Raw genomic sequence first — 21,066 nt, forward strand, 5'->3', positions numbered from 1 at the left:
TTCCTTTGAATGAAAATTTGGAACGCATGATTGCTGTGTTCCCGAGTGGCTGTCGAGGGTAGATCCCTTGACAACGCTCAGAGAATTTTAAATGACAATGTCAGCCAAGTTGGACTGACGGTTCAAACTGTAAAATGTTTTGATATTGTTTGTCGCAGTTTTCGTTTTGTCTGTTTGGTTAACCTGTTTTACTTTGACCGAAAGGAATAAAAAGACACCGTAGTCTAGTTGCTAGAGAACCGGCTGCTGTGCCCCACGGCAGAGGTTCGATTCCATTATAGGTTGCACATCACTTTTTTGTATTATATAGTGAGTTAGGAACCTACCTACCTACCGCAAAGTGCCAAGAATGAGGCATTAAAAAGTTCGACTATTGTTATTTCAAATTATCTTTGTAAGGTGGCGCTAGAATTATGGTAGTAGCCGCATTTTGTATTTTCTTAGTTAAATTAGCTAGCATTTCTGTGCTTCAGGTACCGAGTACGAAGCCACACTGAGTATTTTTCTGCATTGCAGCAGCGTGTGTCGCAAGAGGATGCAGCGCCGCGACGTATCATAGCGGCTACCTGACAAAGCGAGGAGTGGCGCGACGGCTCATCGGCGTCATCGCTTGCGCCGACGCAGTCTGAGCAGCCGAGCGGACTGCGCTCTCCGCGCAGCTTTCGTCAAGATTGCGTAACTTTTGAACCCGCCGTTACATTCACCGTTATTTTTGTCAGGACCAGCCGTTAAGTTCTTGACGCGTATTCGTTCATGAACTGCGGAGCGCCAGACTGCCTTCCACATCTTCTTTGCTCACGTAAGTAGTCACTGCCACTTTGAGACCTGTCGTGTTTAATTATTTACGGTTTTCAGGCGGGAGTTTAGGTGGAAGTTTTAGGCGGTAATGAAGTTTTGCAATGAAAGCGCCTTGATTTTAACTGGAATCTCTAATAGTGTTTAAGAGGCATGTTTACGTCTGCGTACGTTCCTTTTATTGTGTGCGTATTCAGGTTTGCCAAGGCTGTCTAAAATTATCTCTGTGACGTTTCCTTCACCATTGATCGTTAGGATGACGATGACATTCCCGTTTGGCGCAGAATGATGAGACGTGCTACGATCTTCGCGTAGCCACAGCATTCTTCCGTCAACGCTCTTGTGCGAGATCACTCGTGTGTTTTTCCGAGCGTGAAAGATGCCCGCGAATACACGCAAAACTGCCGAACGACTGGCTGCTCGAGGCAGTTTGCGTGTATTGGCAGGCATCTTTCACACTTGGAAAAACACTTTATGTAGCTCATATTGAGAAACAGAAAGCGGTATCAGGGGTTTCTCATGTTGCTTTACAATCTTCTCATTGACACTTTTTATCTAACTATAGTAATTGAGAATTAAATAATTAGAACTAATTATCTAACTAGGCGGAATGCAAAAAATAATCTGAGTATCTCCAACATTACCTTGGTTCTGTCCTGGTACGTGGCACTTAAATATTTTTAAAGTTTGGCTAAAGTTAAATGAAGGGTGTCCCTGTATGTAGTGCACTGTTGCCTTGTTTTTTGTAACATAATCCGACAGTGTAGCTATTTACAGCATCTTTTTTTTAGGATACCTAACATTTTTTGGCTTCAGTCATGCAACAAATAAATTTTGAGGGCGCACTGGCGTTTTCGTTTTGCAAGTCTGTGCAGAACAAAATTCTGTTGAATTTGTAATAGGCACTGGTGTTACATTATAAACATAGATACTCCGAGTTTATCAGCATAACAATTAAGAGTTTTTTTGTAACTTACTATGCAGGCACATACCTACGTGCAAGAGAGAAGGCGCGTGAGGGTGAAAACACCGATCATGTACCCTCTACAGGTGCCGAAAGGGGCAGACGAAAACGCCGCCGCCCAAAGGGCCACCACGAAACTCCTGAACTCCAAGAACCCAGGTAACTGTTATTTCATATTAGTCGTACGAATTAAGTTTTCAGCGTGACACATATACCGTCGTATCTCGATAATTCGAACTCGAAGGAGCCCGAAAGTTTGTTCGAATTAAAGGAAGGACTTATTTCTGAAGTACTCGTGCACCACAGCACGACGTACGAATGGAGTCGTTATATATCACGGTGCGCAAGCAGATGGCGAGTAGGGGCCACGAGACTGCCCACGTTGGCCAACGCTCGCAGAAAACGATGCTGTAGGGAGCGGGCGGCGCCAGCACGGCGGCGACGGGCGTGCGCGGACACGTCGAAGGTGAGGGACGAGGGCGTCAGGGAAGCGGATTTGGCTTCAGCAGAGGTGACTCCGTCGCTTCGGTGGCTCCCCTCACTCTCCTACTCAACTCCCTCGTAGCTCCCCCACCTTCGACTGTCTCCTTGCGCGCCTGCCACCGGCCCGGCGCCAGCTTAACTCTCTCCCTTTCTTTTCCTGCCGTTGAAGCTAGCGCTGGCCGGTTGTGAGCAGTTTCGTAAGCCGGACTGGGCCTCCGTCGTTACTTCCCTCTGCGTCGCAGCCGCAGCGTTGAGACATCGACTCAAACACGCGTGTTACGGCGCGACGACGTAACGGCGACCTTGCCATTTGAGAGAGCGAAATTTACGCCGCGGTTCTTTTTCTTTTATTGCGATAGAAATTATAACTGCAAGGGCATTTTTGCCGCCGTCGTCGTCGCCGTGATATTCCGTATAAAGTGCAACGGCGATGAAATCGTCGCCGCGCGCCGTGTGTGGGTTTTAGTGTGTGGGCTCATTTCGGTGTAAGCAATAAATTGCACAGGCAAGCACTCTAGATCATGATTTATAAACTGCACGAGCTTAACCTTTAACCCATTGCGTAACTATAAATGTCACTAAGGTCAAAGTTGAAACTGGGTGGAAAATTACGGCTTATGTTCCCACCTTGTGTGTGGATGACTCACTGTTTTTGTGAAAAAATTCTTTACAAGTGCTTGGCAATGTTATTGTGTGGAGGTTTTCAAACAGGCAAGTCATAGGCGTGCAACATTTTAATGGTTTAATCACAAGCAACTGAAGTTCTTACTGTATATGCCTGAAGCAGCCGTGCTGCAAATAGTCGCTGTTACTCACGGTTGCAATCGTCTGCTGTCTTTTATTTTTAAGGATTCGCAATATATTTGCTCAATTTGAAGTATGCGACGTGTTTGATAGACTGGTGTTTAGGTATATGCTCAAGCCTGCGCCATTTCTGAATTCGCTATGTGATCTGTGGCAAATAAAATTGGGTTGGTGTAACAATGCTGTCACACTGAAGGTGTGCCTTTGCAGAGCCGCACTTACCTCTTTTCTCGTACAACATTATCAGAAATGCATTATCTATTCCTTTCTTTGAATGCTAATTGGCACCTACTTCGCACATGTTTAGGAGGCTGCTGTCATCTACCAGTCGCCAACTAGTCAAGACAACAGCCTCCTTAAAGCTAGCAAAATAGCCGACACTTACACTGGTTGGCGATTGTACATGCAACACCTTCAGTTAGATGTAAAGTATGTCTTCAAGGCAAGAGAAGGGAATTTCACTTGTGATCATTTAATGTTAGAACCATGTTAATAAAGGTGGAATGCTCGAAAACTGTGTGCTTGGACCAATATGTTGCAGTGCTGCCCTATTGAAAAAAATGTGAACGAGAATGTACGAGAAATAGTGTACGCGATTATTGCTCCGTAGACTGTGCGAGAAACTCGTTCAGTCTGCGAGAACTCGTTGAGTCTACGAGAACCTCGTACAGCCTACGCAGCAATAATCGCGTACATTTCTCGCACACATGTGTACGAGATCGCGTTCTTGTCACTGAACGAGATTCTCGTACATTATGAACGAGTTTGTTTCTACGAGCTGAGTGCGTACAAGATGACGAGCTTGTACGACCTGCGAGTATGCACCCTGAAAAAGATAGGCACCTCATATTCATATTTAGTATAATAATGCAAATACAATTCTTGTAAATACAAGTGTTCATGCATGAACACTTGTGCTGACCTTACTGCAGTGTTGTGTCGCTGTAATTAATGGTTTGTTCAAAAATCTACAGTAAAGAGTTATGTTGAGGTGAAAAAAATGTCAGGTGAGGTAATGGTTTGTACTTGTTAATAAACAAGTACACGTTACACAGGTTCTTCAGCACACCTATTCAAGCTTACATTAATAGTGAAGTCCTCCGATTTTAAGCAAGAGCACGTCATACATCTCGCACGCGTTGTTTATTGGACCTTGTAATGGTACTTCAGTACACCCGGTCTGTTGACAGAAGACCACTGGAATGTGTTGCTTGAGTGAGAGCTTGCCGCGCACCTGAAAAAGTAAACAAAAGCCAACAGTTTTTTTTTCTCACACATGCAATAACACATAGGCAAAAGCAGTTTAGCTGACATTCACACAGGTAAGAATGCTTTAGCATTTAGAACATGCGATACTGAACAAAATTTATTAAAAATAAGTGGTTTCCTGCAATGCTTATGACTCCTAAGGAAACGTGCATTATAGTGAAGTAGAATAACCTGTCACATTAGCAGATCACTGAAACAAGTGTTATTACAGTAAAAAAAAGACATTATCTGAGTAATAACAATTACTATATGTATATATATATATATATATATATATATATATATAGTACTAAAGCAACATAAGCAACACGCATAAAATCTACTTTTAGAGAGCAGCATCAACAGGTCGAGCTAATTAAATTACTTGGAAACTGCTATTCTGCCAGCAAAACTAAAATCGTGGTGGCGTAGTGGCTTTGGCATTGCACTGCTAAGCCGAATGGCGCAGGATAAAATCCCATGCACAACGGCCAAATTTTGATGGCAGCAAAGTGTAACAACACCCCCATAAGGTGCGTTGGGCACATACCCCCGGTGTTCAAAGTTAATCCAGAGTTCCCCACTACAATGTCCCCATAATCATATTGTGCAGAAGGAAGTTGCTGTTTGCTGAACGACATATTATAGCGCAAAGGCACAAATACACAGAAGATAAACAGACACACGTCATAGGCGCTACTAGCAACTTTATTTGAAGCACAGCGAGATACAGTATATGTACTCCTCACAACGCGCAGGCGCACCAGCCACTTCGGGCAGAGCACAGAGGGCGATTATCAGGGCTAGCATGATCATTTTGAAGATCTAAAGAAAGCAAGTTCCACATCATGCAAACAACATAGGTCAACTTTCACAAGCACTACTTTTTTTCTTTTATGTAAAATGCTTCCAACAGCTCACGTGCGGTTTTATCTTTAGTTCTGCCCAGGCTCTTCCCATCATGAAATCTCGCACGACAAGGACAGGCTTTGCAGTGTGCTGAAAGATGCGCATTCAAGTCTTTTGTCGTGTTGTTAGCATGCTCCATCATTCGATCATTGATGCAGCGGCCAGTTTGTCCTACATAGGACTTTCCACAAGACAGTGGGATTTCATAAACCCCTATGGTCGCACATCGCCAGTAAGGTGTGACGTGTTGTACTTGGCAGCCTACCTTAGATCTGCCCATTATGCGGGGACACAGTTGGGCCAGCATATTGGGAACAGAGAACACTACAAAAGCGGGAACACTGGTGAACGAGGCCAGAGCTGGTGAGCCGAGTGGCCAAAGACCGCAAGTTGTACCTTATGTGAAAAGTTGAGCCACAATTTAAAGAAAGTGGCGAACAGGCATGGAGTGAATGTATTGTTGTCTGTTCCCAATAGGCTGGCCCGAACGTGTCGCCGCATAATGGGCAGATCTAAGGTAAGCTGCCAAGTACAACATGTAACACCTTACGGGCAATGTGGTCCCGGTGTGGTTTATGAAATCCCACTGCCTTGTGGAAAGTCCTATGTAGGACAAACTGGCCGCTGCATCAATGAATAAATGAGGGAGCATGCTAAAAACATGACGACAAACTTGAATGCGCATCTATCAGCAAAAAAAAAGCCTGCCCTTGTCGTGCGAGATTTTATGATGTGAAGATCCCAGGCAGAAGTAAAGATAAAATTGCATGTGAGCTACTCAAAGCGTTTTACATAAAAAAGTAGTGCTTGTGTAAGTCAGACCTTTGTTGTTTTGTACGACGCGGAACTTGCTTTGTTTAGATCTTCAAAATGATTGTGTTAGCAGGGATAATCGCCCTCTGTTGTCTTCCCGAAGTGGCTAGTGCACCTGTGCATTCGGAAGAGTATATATACAGTATCCTGTTGTGTTTCGAATAAAGTTATTAGCAGCACCTGTGACATGTTTTCGTGTATCATCAGTGTATTTGTGCCTTTGCCCTACAATATGTCGTTCAGCAATCATATTGTGGTTTTGACAAATAAAACGCAAAAATTTTATTTAAGGCAAATAGTATTGCATAAGGCCAAATGCTTATATAGAATCATCTGACAGCAGCTACGTTTAACAAAATTTAATACTTTCTAAAACAAGAAACTTTCAGATCGTTTGAGCAAAAATCTACTTATGCCAAAATTATTGCCATTAATTTTATATGGCCCATTCCGCCTTACTTTCTTTTTAACCAAAATTATATATGCAGTGCAGGTGCTCCCCACACCTAAAGAAATTGTCACAATTCCTTAAAGTGCATAGTTTTGTTTCAAATGACAGCACAAGTATGCTTTGCGATTGTTAGCCAATGAAATGATTGTCAAACTTCTTGAAATCACGGACTCCTGGACAGGATAACTAGTGACATTGGGCACCCTTTCATCAGTTTTTGTCCACAAAATCAAGCAAGTAAAGACATTACCCTGAGTCTGCAACTGTTAATGCGTTCTGTTTGGTAATGATAATCTTATGGTCATTGACCCAAGCCAAGCCAAGCCAAAAAAGCTCCCTTTTTGGAGCCGAGACAGGTTCCTGGATTACACCATGGAACGTAAGCCCCGTGGGCCCTTCTCCTGCTTCAGAAAGAGCTTACTGCGGGCACGTTACACGATGCAGCTTACTTTCGTCAGTGTTGGGTGAAGTGCCAGTATTGAAGTTGTCTTTTGCGCAGAATGGCAGTTTCAGGTTTAGTGCGCTTGTAGGAAGACAAGCTCAAGATAACTTCCTGGTTTGAACAGGCTGTTTTGGTTATAATACATCAAGCTTTCTTGTGACTGCCCGCACAGGTGGTCCGTTAGTCTAGCTGTGAAGTTGACATTCAGCTTTATGCCCCAGAAGACCCGAATAATGGTCTGCTCTAGTTCATACCCTGTGAAGAATCCTCGAGTTTCCAAGCTCTTGATTTTCTGTCAGCACTCTTAAACTCTCGCTGCCAGTAATTTCTTCCCAGCTGGCCGGATTATCTCGAGGCCCCACGCTGACACTACCGATGCTTTCAAGTGTAGACTTTTCAGGATAAGGTTCTTTGTAGGAAAGGTGGCACTTACAGATTGCTATTCTGAATGCGAGTGAGACGAACCAGTAAGTCTTGGTAACAATGTTTTGTACATGAGTTCTGTAGAAGGTATTATCAAGGGTTCGACGAAAATTCATTTAGCCAGGTAACGACTATAAAGTTGTGGTGAATGACCAAGTGCTTATCATCGTGTTAGTGACGATGCAATTTTTCGTAAAACGTTTAACTCTAACAGGACTACACACAAGATGTAACCAAGACTTGCCGGTTCATTTCTTACCGGTTCATTTCACTAAGGTCTTGAATAGCCACCTGTAAGTGCCACCTTTTTCTAAACCACACTTGCAAAGCCAGGACTCTTATCCTGAAAAGTCTTCAATTGAAGACATCAGTAGTGTCAGTGTGGGGCCTCAAGATAATTCAGCAAGCTGAGAAGAAATTGCTAACAGTACAAGTAAAAGTATGCCAACAGAAAATGAAGGGCTTGGAAGCCGATGTATTCTTCGCAAAGTGTCAACTACAGGGTCATTGTTCACGAGTTCCCGGATGCGTAACTCCATGCCAACTTCATGCCGACGCTAAGGAAACACCAGGACAGGCAGTTGCAAGAAAAGAAATTTAGTGCTCTAAGAAAAATGCGGCCACTCAAACCATGAAAGTGATGTTTAACTTGTCTTCTTACAACTACACTGAACCTAAACATGCTGTTTTGGGCAAGGGAACAAACATCAACACTGGTGCCTTGCCTGACTATGAGTCATCTGCGCCGTGAATGGTGCCGTCAGTGCATTTCCTTCCGAAGATATGGCCCGCACCTGCACTGTCAGTGTACTGTACAAATTGCAGAAGCACATCCCACAAGCTTGTCTGCCTAGCAAAGAAGCTGTGTGGGGCTCCAAAACCCATATAACCAATGAATGCAAACCCAAACTTCGTCCTTTCAACTCTCGCTTTATATTGCTGTGCAAGCAGTAAAATTGGGTGGTGTTAGTAGTGTTCTGTCTTGTCACCTCCTTGCCTTTCCTATCAATTTTGTGCTAAATAAGGCTTTTTCTTGGTGAAAGAGTGCTAGTTTAAAGCATAAACCAGCTCCATGGCAGTTTGCAATTAAGGAGTGTAAACATTTGCTGAAAATAGGTCCACGAAGAATATTTCAAAAAGAGCACTTTAAAAAAACACACACGTGTATCTATCACCAAGGCAAACCCTTGTGTCTTCTATCTTAACATATTTCTCAAAACTCAAGCTCAAAACTGATATCCAGGTGCAAGCTCTCCGTATCATATTACCTTGTCAATGATGAAGCAAAGCACGCTGGTGCCTGGATGTTGTGGGACCAACTCAGGTGTGGAGATCAGCACTGATCAGCAACACAGCACAGTCTGCTTACACTTTCTCTGCAGGCCCAGCCATACCTGCATTAATACAAGTGGGCTTAGTGTCACGTGAGTATAATATAAAAAGTGACACCGTGAACAAATCAATCCTTGTTCGGTATACATATGAAAAAATTTAGATATTCTCCATATAGCAAGCTTCACTTTGAGTAACAAATCCTGCACTATAAGAAAAATATGATGCATGAGCCATCTATGCAAGAAAATTAATTGCAGATACCTTTTTTTTGCCTCCCTCCTCCTCCTCGTGTATAGGTGGCAGTCAGGTTATGTAGGCCAGACAGCCACATAGTGTTAGCAAAGGTGGTAACTTGGTGGGCCAATTATGATACCATAGCACGACATGCATTCTGCAGGCACTGCAATGTTAAAGCACCCATAAGCCTAACAGCATTACCAATAGGGCTAACCAATGAGTGTCCCCAGCAGCATAACTCCGCATGTCTACCAGGAGGCCTTAATTACACTTTGACAACTATCCTCCTACGGCTTGAGCCCAATTTTTGTCAACAGAAGACAAGCTTTAGGCATCTGCACACGGGCACTTTAAACAGTACCTAATCCCACCTTTAAAATAACATTGGTAAGTTCAGTACCATGTGTAGAACCAATCAAATTGTTCTGCAATCAAGTAAGCATGCCCTTTTCATACACTCAAATATCAGCAACACTACTACTGCCATATGGGCATCTTGTAGACAAAAACACCAAGCGCAAGAGCTGAAGCTAGGGCAAGTTGGTAACAGTTCATTTTGATGGTGTTCATGGCACACACATGCCAAAAGAATAAGCGACAGGCAGACAGTGAAAAAGAACTGTCCTCTTTCACGCTCTGTGTGTCCCTTAGTGCCTTGGAATGTGTGAGCTGTGAATGCCACCATCTGCCTGTCCCATATCTCCTTAGAAAGTGTGCACTGTGAATAGCATGGAAAGGAACATAAGAGACCAGATAATGCTACATTAGATAAAAGAAAACATGCTCTCTGGTGCAACATGTCTTTAAGCAACTTAATTTTCAACCAACATCCTAAGCCAGCCGCGCTTAAAAAACTCACTGAAGTTGCTGTGTAAGACAACAGCTTGCTTTTACAAAAAATAGAGTTAGACTTATTCTATTATTTTTGCAAACTGGTGCTTCAGTACTGTGAAAAGGTGGTATTATTGAAAACCAGCTTAATTATTGTGTAATAAAAAAGCCTACAGTCAGCTACAGAAATCAGGCTTGATATAAATCTGCCAGTCAGCACGGTAAATCAATATTTCCATGACTGTTGAGGTAAAAAGAATCGCTGACAAATTCCCAACACACTATGCATATTTTGGAGAAGACAGTGCTTTTCTACTGCAAGCATTTAACAGAGCCCCAGTGAATACAGTATGATATAACTTATTGCAGGACATTTCAAACAGATCCTCTTTATGGCTTCTTAGGGTCTTGGGTAATGAGGAGTAAGTGCAGTGACATCTCTGAGCACCTCAAAGACAATACTGGTGATTACATGGCAACACAACTGCTGACATGCAAGATAACTTTCGGGCAGTGTTGTCTCATGCCACATCAATCAGACAAAACTTTACAGGGACACTTAAGGGAAAAATAATTAATTGAGCTGCATTATTGAATTACTCTTCCGCAAACCCAGAAAAACTGCAGTTATCCAAAAGTAGAGGCTTGATAAGCTAGAAAATACACAAGAACGATATACAGGTGGTGAAACCACAATTAAGTTCCCACTCCTGCTGGCTGTCTGCTAAGGCCTAGTTAATTTGTTTTTGGCAAAAATTGACTATATTGCATTCTAAAAGAGGCAAGAACTGAGCTTAGCAATTTTGGAGCAAGTGTACTGAACCGCAAGAGCCAAAATATACGAAAATACTCTGGAACGCATGATGTCCTCCAACGTACGATGTTTCGCCGCAAAATTTGGCACGAAATGCCACTTTAACCTTCATTTTCTTTTTGCAATAAATAACCTCTCATCACAAAACTAACACAAAAAGAAAGAATACATGATGCGTCTAAACTGTCTCCAAACAAAAAAATGTGTCCGGACTCATTTTGTACACATTCAAACCGCTTATTTTTGGCCTTGCTTAAAGTGCCTTTGTATGTCATGCAACATGAAACTGAAAAACAGGATTCACTGTAAAGGGAGAAATGAATGGGGCTCGCCTAGCGTGACGTATCTGCACAAGCTTAAGAGAAAAGTGACTTCATGGTCTAAATGAAAAAATAAAAATAAGATCACACTTTGGGTGGGTCTCACGTTATAGTCCTACTCAAAATCTTGACAAGTGCTTATTCAGTCTGTACTTATCCCAAAAGCTTAGTAATGACATACGCCCATTTTGCACTAATGGTGTCTGCGCCAAAGCGGCTAAGGCTAAATGTTAGGTAGCCACACACATTTTAATAGTGAAATTCAAGTGCATTATGACTTTTGTCTGCCACTTTTAATAACATGTAATGGTCGACATAGCACATTATGATCTAATTATTGTAGGTCAGCATGGCCTGAGCACGGCGTGCCTAAACACATTTGTTAGGTGAGAAAGTATTGTTTCTGGTACTCTTTCGGGAAGCAGCCTATGCCTTATTCAGAACAAAAACCTTGTTTCCCTGAGAATTTCAGACAATCGCATATTTCAAATTGACCATTTGAAATGCACACAAAGTACAGCATGGTTTTGAGGGTCCCACTAACTACTGAAACGCACATCATCCAAGTTCAGCAGTCAACATCATAACTAAGCTTGTAGAAGTGCATACTAGCAAGTTGACAGAATAATAAGAAGGTGAGAGAGATGGTCCCAACTATAAGAGAAGCCCAATAGCAGAGTTCAAGCTCTCTCCCATGTCAAATGCGGAAAGGCAAAGCATACACAGCTTTCGGTTACACTCTCACCTGCGACCACTGCACCAGGCTGACTGACATGCGTAACCAGCAGTTTGTGATACCACATTATCAAACCTGCAATTTATGGGACATTAGAGATCAGCTTCAAGCTTGATGCTATGCTGCTCTAGGGATGTATTATGAACTGACTACATTTAAATGTTATGCTTCATGGTTTGTTGCAAGCTTCAGGAATTTACTTATTCATTTATAAACATACCTCATAGGCTCCAGCTGGAGTACTGCATAAGGTGGTAGGTAGAACATTGTGAGCCAAATGAAGAACATACAATAAAACAAGTAAAAAAAGAAATAAATACTCTTTCACACTGTGTTTTTTTATTTGGCAGCTAGCTTATAAAAGTGAGCAGAAACGTGTTCATGCTGGTAGTGCTTTAGAAGAATAAATAATAGGTTAAATACAAAATTCAAACACTTTCAAGCCACCTTTCGTGTTTTTTTCTTTCAACGTCCCTTTGGGAATGGGAATCAATGAACAGCGCCCCCCCCCCCCAAAAAAAGAGAAAAAAAAGTGTAATACATGATTTTTGACTACTTCGAGAAATAAATCTAGGCACACAGAATCTGTGCAGGCATGTATGTAAGGAATTAAGTGCAGTAATATATGCAATAACTTGCAATGCCCTTCTGCTTTCGTCGGGCAACTCATAACAAGACATAAAAGGATATGTGTGCCTCAAAACACAGTTCCTAAAGAAATAGGTCACTATATAGTCAGTAAGTAGCATATCATGCATATCTACTCAAGCCCCCAATTATACCTGACTCAGAGGAGGCTACTTAGGTATATTGATTAAACTGAAGGTAGGCGATATTTTAAAATATACAGTTCAAGTAGTACTTGAATATTATGTCGAAACTGGAAGTTATGAATATGGCATCTAAAGAAAACGTGTTGTACGTTATGCCAAACCTGCCAGCCTGTGCATACGCCGAGATATCTCACACTACCGCCATGTCCTACAGCCCCATAACACGAACCACTACATTTGCTTGACGTTAACGCTTAAAGGACGGGTCTTCTCTATACTCGGCGGCTACATTTCACCCAGAGATCACATTGATTTCTCGTACCTGTCTTCAGCAATCCAGAGTTGTACAGCTCCTCATATTATTGTGGGTGACTTCAATGCTCATCACCCCCAATGGGGAAGTGCAGTAATGAATAACCGAGGCAAAGCCCTGTCCGACTTTATGCACTCCCAGGATTTCGTCAATATCAACGATGGCTCTCCTACGTTTCTGCGTGGCACATCCTACAGTAGCTGCTTGGACCTGACGTTTGCTTCCTCACGACTACAGTCCTCTATTAGCTGGTTCAGTGATGTGGAAACACATGGCAGTGATCACATACCAACGTATATCTGCGTGAAGTGGTTCGCACCTACTTCGTCTCATGTGCGGTGCACAGACTGGCCCACCTTTAAGACATTTGTGGAGAATTCCTGTGTGGATCTCGAGTCACCAACCCAAATAGAAGACTTGATCACGTCCGCCATCGGTGAGGCCACGCGGAACTTATGTGCACCGACGCCGGGCTCTCCTATCGACGTGGAATTCGAGAGGTTACGCGCAGTCCGACGGCGCGCTGAAAGGAAATACAGAAGGACGAAATCTACGTACGATCTCGCCCTTTGTCGCCGAGCTCAACGACAAATAAAGCGCCATCTCGAGAAATTAGGAAGGAAGCGCTGGAGGAAGTTCTGTTCATCACTGGATCCTCGCAAGCCGCTGTCACGTATTTGGCATGTAGTTAGGAGCCTGCGTTCTCCCCCACAAGAAAGGCACCCTTTCAGTGCTCTGGCCCTTTACCAGCGTCGCACTGATGTAGAGGTAGCGGACGATTTCTGCAAGATGATTGTGGGCACAACTCGGCCAGCCTCAATTCAATTCGAGGTTTTTGCGCCACCTTCCCCCAGTGACCACTATGACTTGCTCTTTACGATGCCTGAATTAGAGGCTGCTCTTGCGTCGTATCGCCATTCATCTGCCCCTGGTCCTGACGGGATTTCATATTCGTCTCTCTCTCACCTTGGCAGGGCTGGTCGCACTGCACTGCTCAATTATTACAATGACACATGGGTCACCGGTATTGTTCCGGAGCAGTGGAAGATCAGCCGCCTGGTTGCTCTCTTGAAGCCAGGAAAGACTCCTTATGAGGTTACCTCATACCGGCCAGTTGCATTAGCCAGCTTTGTTGGAAAAGTTATGGAACGAATGGTCCTGGCGAGACTTGAATGGTTTCTGGAGAGCATGATGACCGGCTTTCGGCGAGGTCGTTCTTCGATTGACAGCGTCATTGACCTCGTTACGACAGTGGAACATGAAAAACATCGACGCCGACTTGTCGCCGCTGTTTTCTTAGACATCAAAGGGGCCTACGACAGCATCCTTCATGAAGCCATTCTCGATGCCCTAGATGACTTGGGAATTGGCGGCCGGCTCTATCTGTGGATTGTGAGCTATCTCAGCGGCCGTTTCGTTTACATGTCCACGCCTGACGGAGAGGACTAATCGTCATCAGGTATGCCATGGAGTTCCTCAGGGAGGAGTCCTCAGCCCAACATTATTTAATGTGGCCCTGATTGGCCTGGTGAGCGAACTTCCAGCTCACATCAACATCAGTGCATATGCAGATGACATCTGCATCTGGGCTTCTGGTACAACACGCCCACAACTACGTGCGAGATTACAACGTGCTGTGTCATCTACTTCACGACACATACGGCGTCAGGGTTTGCTCTTAGCTGCTGAGAAATGTGCTGTGGTTACATTCACGCGAAAATCCGTCTGCCGCTATCCGATCTCCATAACGGTGTTATATACCTTATGTCTCCCACCGCAGATTCTTGGGCATTATCATTGACCGTGATTTGTCGTGGTCGAGGCATGTGAATATGTTGAAGCAAAAACTTAATCTGTTTTGCCATGTTCTTCGCTTCGTAGCAGGCATGAAATGGGGCCCCACGGAAGGCTCCCTACTACGACTTTATCATTCTCTATTTATAGGCTACATTCGATACAGCCTCCCGATACTCTCAAATTTGAGTATTTCCTGCTTACGGACATTAGAGAGCGTTCAAGCGCAGGCACTCAAAATATGCCTCGGCTTGCCACGGCGTGCCTCCAACAAAGGCACAATTGAGGAAGCCCGTGTATGCCCATTATCGGTATACCTGTCCCACGAACCACTTCGAGTATATCTACGCTTACTTACACGACACCATTGCCATTCATTCACGTCGGTTTTACATGAGCGGTCGGACAGCAGTTTCACAAGTGCACTCCGCAGCCATCTACCCCACATAACATCAGGCTATGCCCTTCCATATGACCCCGTCAAACCACCGTGGGTGATGACTCAACCTTCGGTATGCGTGAACGTCCCCGGCACACTAAAGAAATCAATGGTTCCCGTTAGCGGACTACAACAACTTACTTTGGCATACATCTGGTCAGAATACCAGACCTATGTTCATGTTTACACAGACGGGTCCGCGTCATCAACGGCATCGACAGCAGCTGTGGTGATACCAGCCCAGCAGATGACTCGAGGTTTCATTCTAGATCATAATTCAACTTCCACCGCTGCAGAGCTTGTGGCTATACGGGAAGCGATTCGCCACATCTGCGGGGAAAGACCTCTAGAGTGGTGCATTTTCACGAACTCAAAACCCGCGCTGCAAATTTTGAGATGCTTCCTGCGCCACACCGCATATCAGGTTCTGGCACTGCAGATCGCCGAGGTACTTTCATTGCGCTCAAGAAAAAACACCACCGCATAGTGTTCCAATGTATCCCAGGACACTGTGGGCTCAATGGTAATGAGATGGCCGATGCTGAAGCAAAGCGCGCCCTCAGCAATGGCCTGCGAACTGTAGTGCCGTTCTCTAGACCAGACATCACATGCCTCCTGTCGAAATTAATGAGGAGTGCGACGAAAACATACTGGGCCCAGCCAGACGCTCGTCACGTTCGCCTTAAAAGGCTGGATGCTGATATGCAATTTCCTGTTCTGCGTGGATTTCCACGCCCTCATACATGCTTGATACACAGACTGCGACTAGGCGTCGCTTTCACGCGCAAATATTTGCACATCATTGGACGGACAGACTCCCCGGAATGTTCAGTGTGTGGTGTTATAGAGACTATAGACCATGTGCTCGTGGTGTGCCCGGTGTATGCACGCGAAAGACTCACACTGGCAGCCACCTTGAGGCATTTATATAAATGACCACTGTCGGAGGACCTCTTGCTAGGCGCAGGGCCACATAGTTGTCAGACAACAGAGGCAATGCGTGCTTTTTCACGCTTCTTAGGCGACACGGGCCTGGACTCACGCTTGTGATAATCATCTGTGCAATGTGTTCTTTCACCTAGTTCCTCCCATTATCATCCCCCATTGTGACCCTCTTCTTCCCCTCCTCCCCTTCCCTTACGTAGAGTAGCAGGCCAGATGCTCCATATTCCGGCCGACCTCTCTACTTTTTCACATCAATAAACTACTTCTTCTTCTGCCAGCCTGTGAACTTTATATTTTGCAAAAATCCTAGACACAATGCTGTGTTGGAAAGTCAGCATGTATTTTGTTAGTTTTCTCTCAGCGCCTACATTGTTCAATAGAGACACATTATTAACCATTAACTTGGAACAGCAGAAACTGACAACATTGTTTTTAGACCAGTGTGCTTTTTTCAGTGCTTTTGCTGTTGCCGATTAACCCGGCTTTACGAACTTATCTCAATAAGCTCGTCTAATACGGGTGTCATACAGTGCACTTTTCATTGCGATCAAGCCCAATCCGGATCAAATTTCTCACTTGTGATTGGCTCTTTTGTGCAAGCTGCGTGAGGAAGCCAATTGCAGTAGCTAATTTTGATCTGAATCGGGCTTGGTAGGAAGTGCCCCTCTGGAATACTCGTTAGAGATTTTGCATTGCAGCACAAGTGCCATCACAATTTATTGTTTACATGCAATTTTGCAATCTCATACCACCCAATTTTTCAAGATTCTTACAACATATTATCCAATAGAATTTCATTCTCATAACTCAATGCAACAATAGTAAAATTGTAGAACGATTCCAAATTCGTATATCTCACCAAAAGATTCAGGACCAATGGCACGTATGAATTATACCAACAGAACCTAGAACTCATAAGTGGCAGTGACTGTTTTGTACACACCTTGTCAAGCAAGCATATCAGATTCCTTGTTGGGCTGCTCTGACTGAATTTTGCCACAGGCTCCCATGTGGTGCAGAGATGCCTCCGTCTCACGAAATCGTGACATCCCTAAACAACAAGAAATGTTCAGTTTATAGCAATCACTGCTGAAACTGCAAACTTGTGAGTTAACAACACCGTGTTAAATTGTGAAAGGACCTCAGCCAGCTACATGGTTGTGCAAATATCTCATTCTGACATCACGGGCAGTTATTTAACCTGTCAAATGCACGAAGACATACAGAACACTCAACACAAGAAACACAGGTTGTCTTGACAATATATAGGCAGAAAAATTTGCATACAAGCTAAAATGTGCTCATGAGTCAGACCGAGCAATCCGGTGCCGTCTCGCGCAGATGTTAGCTGTGAAGACAACACGTCAACGTACGTCTAGAAATATATATACCATTTCTTGCTGAGAAATAACGTACAGAAGCAGCGACTTTCGCGGCATCAATTTTTGTGCCCGTTCAGACTAAACGATACTCGGCGCTAGTGTATTTCATAACAGAAAGCAAAGAAACAATATATGGAGCCTTTGGCAACATCCTATACTTCTTTGAGGGTAATTTTCATAAAACGTTTGCTAAATGTGTACTACGGCATTAATAACAACATTAGGAAATCACTTTTATAATTTTTTGTCGCTGTACTAATCATCTTGTGCTCCGCCTAACAAGGCACACTACACGAACTATAAAAATGCGCCAAGCGCCGGACTTACCTTTCGAGACATACTCGGCAAACGCTCCTTCGTGTCAGGTCCGGCGGCATCGACTGCACGAACTGTCCTTCCGGCATAAACACTGTTAAATTGCGGATGAACGTAATAGTACAATTTTCAACACATTCTTCCGTGCACTGTGAACCGCTGCGAGATCGGCGAGAGTACCAGAGGCTGCAAATGAGCCGGGAAAAAGAGCGCGAATGGACCGAACTACGATGACCAACAACGCCGCACCGCACGAAAGATACAGCTAGCTAGCAGCGTTGCCACAGGCCCAGGGGCTTAGCGATCGCTGATGCGCACAAAAAGAGCACATTTTCTCTGGGCAAAGCGTAAATATGATTAAACTTCCACATCGACCGTCCGCAAGGAAAATGTTCATGCAGCGCTCACATACCGACAGCCCAACGTTTCTAGACTGGTAACATTTTGACAGCCGAACACGGGAAAATGATGTCATTTCGTCAAGATAGAGGCACCGGAAGCTTTGCAAGAGCCGGATAAACGTCATGGCGGCCATATTGTTTACATCGTCGTCTACCGTTTTGTCGTCTCAGGCAACGTTGGTCTCTGGCTCCTCGGCACGGTGCTCCACGGTAATCGTGATTGCATGGATGGTGGCGGCTGGTATTCACATGTTATGCGAGTGATGCGGCGTGTTTCAACAACGTTTCTTTCAACATTGAGGACAGCAACCTGCGGAGCAGCCCGTATCAACCGGTCAGGGCCGTTAAATCGCAGCATATCGTGGCTTGGTTTGTGAATGTTTGTGAATTCAACAAGGTGTCCGTGTTTTAATGCGGCGTTATCGACGACGCATTTGGTGTCGAGTGGCGTCGTCGACGCACTTTGTTCTGGCTTGTGTGCCGTTTTGCGGATGTGTATAGTTCATGAAGAGTGCCGTCTGCGCATCGGACGCTTCTGCCACGCCGGCTCGATTTGCGTTATAGCCAACGCGCGAGAACCTCCGCACTGTCTGTCCGCGAGTGCTTTCGGACACTGCTTGTGTGTGTGTGTGCGTGTGCGCGTGCGTGCTTGCGTGCGCGCGTCTGATATGCGTCGTTATTGTGTCAGCGATTTGCAAAGTGTTTTTTGTTTCCGGCGTGCGCGAACGCTAGGATATGCTGCATGTTCGTCATTAGCGACCCTGCTTGAATGTAGGGACATGACATTTTGGTCGTTCGAGGTCAGCTTTTAACGAATCGCAAGCGTTGCCTTGCTCTGAACCATCACTGCACGAACTACTTAGTTATTTCTCCGTTAATTTCAAATTCAGTTTTGTGTAGTATATACACAGATAATGGTGCGTTGCCACGCTAAACTCGTATTTGCCGCTGTTGAGCGGCAAATACGAGGTTTTTTACTACGTCAAGCTCTCTCAGCATACAGTACACAAGTTGTGAAAGACAGTGCAAATAATTTTTCAAGCAGCAATTGGGCAAAATGTGCTGATCGTATGACAGCATTAGTGATTGATGGTTATGTAATTTCGTATTTTTTTCTGTCAAAGTGCGATAGATTTTGGCTGCTATTTTGGCTATTTATTCGCCAATTTATTTACACTGAATTTGTGGTTCTTTTTATTTTTTACATGTGGGCATGCATGGCCAGTTTATGCCTGCCTGCACAGTTGGCATAAACAGGCACTAACAACCTCTTAAAATATGGGCAATAAAGGTGACTAGCAGATTTGATAGTCTTGTAGGGGCTGTGACATAATTACTAACGCGGAGAAGACTAACGGAAAAAGGTGGGTCAGGACAGAGTGCTCTGTCCTTTCCCACCTTTTTTTCAGTTTGTTCGCACTAGTCACAGCAACTGCATCAACACCAACTAACCCCAACTTTCTTAGTGAATTACTCATTTTGTGGGGGGGCACACTTAGCTGTGTGGAAAATGTGCAGCTGAAATTTCTGCATTGCTACCTCTGACTGACAGCTCTGACGCAAGCAATATGATTAGGCTGTGACAAAGCGCGTGTATCTTCTGTTACTGATCAAACTACATGCAATGAAATCATTTGCCAACTCGTCCATCTTGGATGTGTTTTCAGTGAGCTATAATCGCATTGCCAGCTTCTTTTATTCCGCATAAAAAACAAACCTATAGCATTTTTTTTCCGAAACTGTGAAGGTACTCAACCCTATATTGCATTAAAAGCTTCGGGTGATCCACTCTGAACAAGGAACGTACTCTCGGACAACAGCTTTGGCTATATCACTGTCAGCGCGCGCTTAATGGCTGGTTGAGCAATGCGTCACACGAAGGCAATAGTATTGCCGTAAGTGATTATCCGAGAATATGTCCCCAAGTGAAAATCATTGCATCATTAGGACTGACATGAGCTTGATGGGGATGTGTGTGTCCATTATATGAAATTGCAGAAATTCAACACTGAAGCTCTTATTCATTCTGCAGTTTATGCTGCTATATGTGGCACAATGGTCGAGGGTCGTCATACAGCACAGTGATATGTCCTTGCATGTGCTACAAAACGATTCATCATAAAATCTTGGTCATTCACGAGCTTTTGTATACACTACGACTTAGGTGCATGCACTTTGTATGCAATTCGTAGTCATCGGCCAAGATCTCGTTGCTCATATGACTACAGTGCGTACACATCACACGCCTATCTCGCCACACCTCATACAGAATCTCGTTAGGTTGGCGCAGCACATCGCACACATCTCGCACATGCGTACATCTCGCTCATGCATTCGCGTAGCACCTCGCATAGATCTCGTACACTTCGTGGAGTCTACGCAGCTCATGCGTACAGATCTCGCCGCATTTTCTACGATATCTCGTTGAATGTGCGTAGCACATCGCACACTTCTCGTCAAATCTGTGCGATATGCATACATCTCGCACATTTCTCGCACAATTCGCGTACAAATTTTTCAATAGGGTTGCCCATTGCCAAGATATATTGCAGTGCTTATTGCCAATGCCTGAAAAACTATACGTTCACTAAGAAAGTGTTGCTTCAATTAACATACGTTTTACACATGCCTAATGTTTTTGCAGTAAGAAGACCTGCTGAATTAAGGAGCTACAGCCCAGCAGCCTGTTCGAAACCAGGTTTATCAAGGTCGATACCTGTAATGGGACGTTACCTCGGAGGCACTTCATATTTAATGTTGATTGCTAGCTTGTCTAGTCGTGTTTACTTTTTGCAATAAAAAATGTTATTGCTGTATGTGTTTCGTGTATTGCACAAGCGCAAACCTGCATGCCGCCGGCCGGCGAAACGCCGCAGGGGCATGGGGAGAGGGAAGGAAAGGGAGACGAGGGGGCGCTAGAGGGGAGGGTGAAAGAAAACGGATGTCAAAATCCTGATTGTAGCAGGATTCAATCTGTATTTTTTAAATGCTTGTAATGGTCTTACAAAATCCCATTTCAAGACAAGATTTTTCGAAACTACTTTAAGCAGGATTCTAGAACTTCTTGCAATAGTCATATCCGCTGGACATTAGCAACGA

General features: G+C 44.2%; 1 long non-coding RNA gene across 1 annotated transcript; it reads left to right on the plus strand.

Moving 5' to 3' along the window:
- Positions 1–626: 626 nt before the first annotated feature.
- LOC125942796 (uncharacterized) lies at positions 627–20,692 on the plus strand. The gene is made up of 3 exons (XR_007465364.1): positions 627–799; positions 1,780–1,918; positions 20,612–20,692. It is a non-coding gene; the product is annotated as an uncharacterized LOC125942796 (long non-coding RNA).
- Positions 20,693–21,066: the final 374 nt, after the last annotated feature.

The sequence above is a fragment of the Dermacentor silvarum genome, chromosome 1 (genome assembly GCF_013339745.2).
Source record: "Dermacentor silvarum isolate Dsil-2018 chromosome 1, BIME_Dsil_1.4, whole genome shotgun sequence".
Lineage (NCBI taxonomy): Eukaryota > Metazoa > Arthropoda > Arachnida > Ixodida > Ixodidae > Dermacentor > Dermacentor silvarum.